Source organism: Bombyx mandarina, chromosome 25, assembly GCF_030267445.1.
Source record: "Bombyx mandarina strain Sakado chromosome 25, ASM3026744v2".
Lineage (NCBI taxonomy): Eukaryota > Metazoa > Arthropoda > Insecta > Lepidoptera > Bombycidae > Bombyx > Bombyx mandarina.
In genome coordinates, this window is record NC_143231.1 from 7,573,072 (window position 1) to 7,577,904 (window position 4,833).

Genomic DNA, 4,833 nt, shown 5'->3' on the forward strand with positions numbered 1-4,833 from the left:
AAAAACAACAAACACTATTATTCTTTCTGGCAAGCAGCTCAACATTTGCACTTGTTATTGATTAATAGGAATTTTATTAAGAATATTGACAATTTTTGAGGAATTTGACATACGGATTAGTTATAGATATATGTGTTACTTAATGTAAATTAAATTAGTTTTATAAGTGCAATAAAAAATAATTTAATGATAAATGATAAAGCCATACCTTTTTCCAATGTGACGATAGAGGGTATCCTATTATTTTTTCTATATTATTCTATCAGCTTATAAATTAAACATTCTCTTTTAGTCTAGAAAAGGACAAAGTACTCTTTCTGGTCTTTTTCAATAAAATGGCATGCCTTAAAGTGTTTAAAGCGGAAAACCTAAAAAATACAATTATTGTATTACAATATTGAAGTACCAGAAACTAATAATTTTGGGTTGAGCCACTTTAATTCTAAAGGTACAAAATAGTATGAACACGTGACATTAACCGATAATTTTGAGTAGTTGGTTCCCATTAAAATGCTGTTAAAATGCGTTGTATTTCATTTAGACGGTCTAATGCCAAAACATCACGTGCTACCAATATACGAGAAATAATATTATTGCTGTCTCGGTGAATAAACGCCCTGCGAAGCGAGTAGCAATCTCATTTATCTCAACTCAACATCCAATTCTTCATTTTTCACCGTATAGAACGTAAACTCGATTTGATTTTGATTTATTCATTTACAATTGAACAACTAGGAAAAAAGATGAAAAAGACATTTTGGAGGGATCGCGAGGACTAATTGTGTGAATTGTTTTATTTTGTCTATTTAATGTTTCTTAGTTAATGCGTATTTAATATTTCTTCGTGTATAGGTGTAATTTTGAGACCGTCCTGGCCTAAAGGTTAAGGCGTCCGGTGTATTCGTATCTTGCAATGCACCGGTGTTCTAATCCCGCCGGCGGGTATCAATTTTTCTAATGAAATACGTACTTATCAAATGTTTACGATTGACTTTCACTGTAAAGGAATAGCGTCATGTAATAAAAATCAAACCCGCAAAATTAATTTGCGTAATTACTGGTGGTAGGACGTCTTGTGAGTCCGCACGGTAGGTATCACCACCTTGCCTATTTTTGCCGTGAAGCAGTAATGCGTTTCGGTTTGAAGGGTGGGACAACCGTTGTAACTATACTGAGACCTTAGAACTAATATCTCAAGGTGGGAGGCGGCATTTGCGTTGTAGATGTCTATGGGCTCCGGTAACCACTTAAGATTAGGTGGGCCGGAAGCTCGTCCACCCATTATGCAACAACAGTAACGTGGGTTTATTAGCTGTTTAGTATCTGTGAAAGTGCGAAAATTTTAAAAAAATAAACAAAACGCTGGACGTAGCTTCTCGAAGTCTTCGAAAGGTCCACTGAAAAATCTCAGTATATAATCAGCATTTTGCAGAGATTATTTTATCCCATATTATCTGATCTCATTTCATTTCATTCATGCCAATTGATTAATGCTTCAATTAATCAAATCCATTTCACTCCATATTATCATTTTCATAAAAAGATTAGGCTTTATGGCATGATACTTTTGCCTTCTAGTTGGAAAATAGAACTACTAAAGAATACTCGATCGAAACGATAAAACCCTAATTTGTAACACGCACTCGCACAATGTCATTCGTGGTACTCATTTCGGTAAATTACTCGGTTACGAGATCACACGTTAATATGAACTCGCACTCATAAATAACACCGGGTACGTTTGCCGCTAGGGCGCTGTTCCAATTGCATACCAAATTTGAGCAAACTGGCTCGCTATCGAGGAGCGTTACAAACTCGCACTAAGCACACTGAACCATGCATCCGATTGACTTGAAACTTGGTATCCATGTAGAAAATACATGTACTTAATGGATAGGCTAATATTTATGAGTGTTGGACTCCCAATAATAATGACTAATAATAATGTTAATTTTAAATGCCCAGCGAAGCGGGCGAGTACGGTTAGTCTTTAGGTACTATTTTTACTACTACTACTACTAGATCATCCAGATTCATCCAGATATAACGTCATCCAAAGAGGATTATATCATCCATATCTCGGAGCTTGAGTTCGTCTGTAATTTGAGGTAGGCACTATCATAAACTCAGAAAGCTATATCGGAATCCTTTTTACCTAAAGTTGATAGTTTTAGGATCACTTTATTTATCAAACAACTAGGTATAGATGTTTTATAGCATATTTTAGGTATTTCGTCAAACATTTTGAGAGGTTTTATTGATAACTCGCTATCAAGAAAGCGTACAATCAGGCGATCGATTTTGACAGCATAGATTGAAGATTTTGAAATGAGTCATCGTGAGTCAGATAGATACTTTTACAGAAATTTAATATTTTTTTATATCATGTTATTTTAAACAAAACATCTAATATTAATAATAATTTAACCAACGTAATATGTCGTTTCAATGATATTAATGTGGTTGGGGAGAATTAAACCGCATTGGTTTAAAAAAAAGGAAAAGAAAAAATAAGAATAAATATCAAGTGCATGCGGCAGAGATGCGAATGTGAGATGGATATGTAGAGTGATAAGAATGGACAAGATAAAGAATGAGTATATCAGAGGAAGTGTGAAAGCAGACCCGGTAATCTACAAACTAAGAGCGGACGGTTAGCGTGGTATGGACATGTGATGCGAGAGAAAGAGAGAGAAAGAGAAAATACAATTGGAATAGTTTACCATTTCGAGGAAATTTATGGACCTTTCTACAATTATTGAGTAAAGGTCCTCTTATCTCGAGAAGGTCATGGCTAGGATGCTGTTGGGCTAGACCCTACCATGCAGAGCAAGGACGCGCATCGCTTTCTTATGATGGCATAGAACTCGTCATGCCCGATGCGCTACATAATCGAGGCAGCCCCATCATCCTAAGTGCATCGTTATACTTTACTCGTATAGGCATTTAGAAGGAGGACCTTTATCTAAATCCATACTTAGTATTGTAGTGTTACATTGTTATATTGAATAGGATTTAATTTGGACGACATATGTTACACGTACAGCTTATCAGTTTGTAATCAAAAGAAAATTGGTAATCTCGTTAGTAATGACTAACGCTCGTTATCTTTCGTTGCACACTTGAGATAAAGCGTTGCGTAAGATGAACTATGGTGCTTTTCTGTAAAACAGACACAAAGACAGACGAGTTTCAGCGATGCGTGGAGATAACTGATTAGATAGATACGTCTCATTTATTTATTTAAGTGAGTTAACTAGGCCACTTTGTCATGAATCACTAGAGAAGTCCATAGACAATGCAACGTGAACTCTCTTTGAATTTTTTTTATTGCTTAGATGGGTGGACGAGCTCACAGCCCACCTGGTGTTAAGTGATTACTGGAGCCCATAGACATCTACAACGTAAGTGCGCCACCCACCTTGAGATATAAGTTCTAAGGTCTCAGTCTAGTTATAACGGCTGCTCCACCCTTCAAACCGAAACGGGTTACTGCTTCACGGCAGAAGTAGGCAGGGCGGTGGTACCTACACCTGCGGACTCATAGGAGGTCCTACACCAGTCTTTTGCGTGATGAAAAAAAAACATTGTTTCTTTAGAGACGAGTTAAGCATTCGTACGCATATTGTGACAGATTTTACTCTACAATGTTCCAATTTGTTCCCAATGGGGTTGGCAACTGTCAAAGTGGCGCTGGTGTGCATTGTTCCCATAACATTCAATATTTGTATTGGAATTTTTGATTAAAATTATTTTAAGCACAATGACGCGTTGTTTTGTACCAATATGCTCAGAAATTGGAGTACATCAATTCCCGAAGGACAAGAAAATTAGAAGACTGTGGTTAAAGGCCATTTGACGCGAAAAAAGTACTCCCACAAAAGTTCGAGGTTATGTCGTAAACACTTTGTGGAATCTGACTATGAAAACATTAGTAAATACACAGGTATGCTTCTTTCTATCAAATATTTATAATGCATGACTAAGTGTAGCACACATCTTTGTTCTCTTATTTAAAAATCCAATAATAATTAGTTAGGCATACTATTAGTTGCTAACAAATTTTGCAAGTAATTTATGCTGTAAGGAACCTTTTAACAAACACAAAATCAGACTGGAGGAAACACATTCCTCATGAGCTGTTGTTCATTATCAGCTGTTACTAATGAAAGTTCTATCTAAATCGCTGCATCCATTGCAATAACAAATATTTTGAACTATGGTCAGGTTTCCTTGTGATAGTATATTTAAATGTTATTCTTTGTGTTGTAGGTGTCAAATATTAACGTAATATCTGAAGAAAGGTGCTGTACCATCTATATTTTCATGGAATATGAAACCAGTTTCTGAAGAAACAAAAAGTAGAGAAGTTACTTATGTAATATTAGAGAAGGAATTGTCAATAAAAATAATTAAAAATATTCCTGATTTTTTATTTCGACAAGTGTGTATAGTTATAATACAGATGTTTTTCATACAATGCTTCTTTGAAATATTTTCATAAAGATATCTAATTTATTTAACATATTATTTATAAAATTATTGTCTTTTTCAACATAAATCACTGATGTCCTTGTAGGTGTAAATGACCAAGTTGCAGTATGTTTTGCCTGAGCAGTATAACTGTCCTTGGATTTGATAATAATATGGCAGGTTTTTTTTTGAGACAATATCCCGTTACATTGTTCTAAGTAAGGCACCGTTGTTATATTTATTTCATGTTTTCTGCTAGCGTATGGACATTTCACTTAATTAGCTTAGCTATATTCAATAGCTTCTTCGCCCAACACGCCATCAGGAGATGCAGCAAGATATGGGCGCTCTTGGCTATTG

General features: G+C 35.3%; 1 long non-coding RNA gene across 1 annotated transcript; it reads left to right on the top strand.

Annotated features, from left to right (window-relative positions):
* Positions 1-3,687: 3,687 nt before the first annotated feature.
* Positions 3,688-4,419, top strand: LOC149499863 (uncharacterized). The gene is made up of 2 exons (XR_016325365.1): positions 3,688-3,946; positions 4,273-4,419. It is a non-coding gene; the product is annotated as an uncharacterized LOC149499863 (long non-coding RNA).
* The last annotated feature ends 414 nt before the right edge of the window (positions 4,420-4,833 follow it).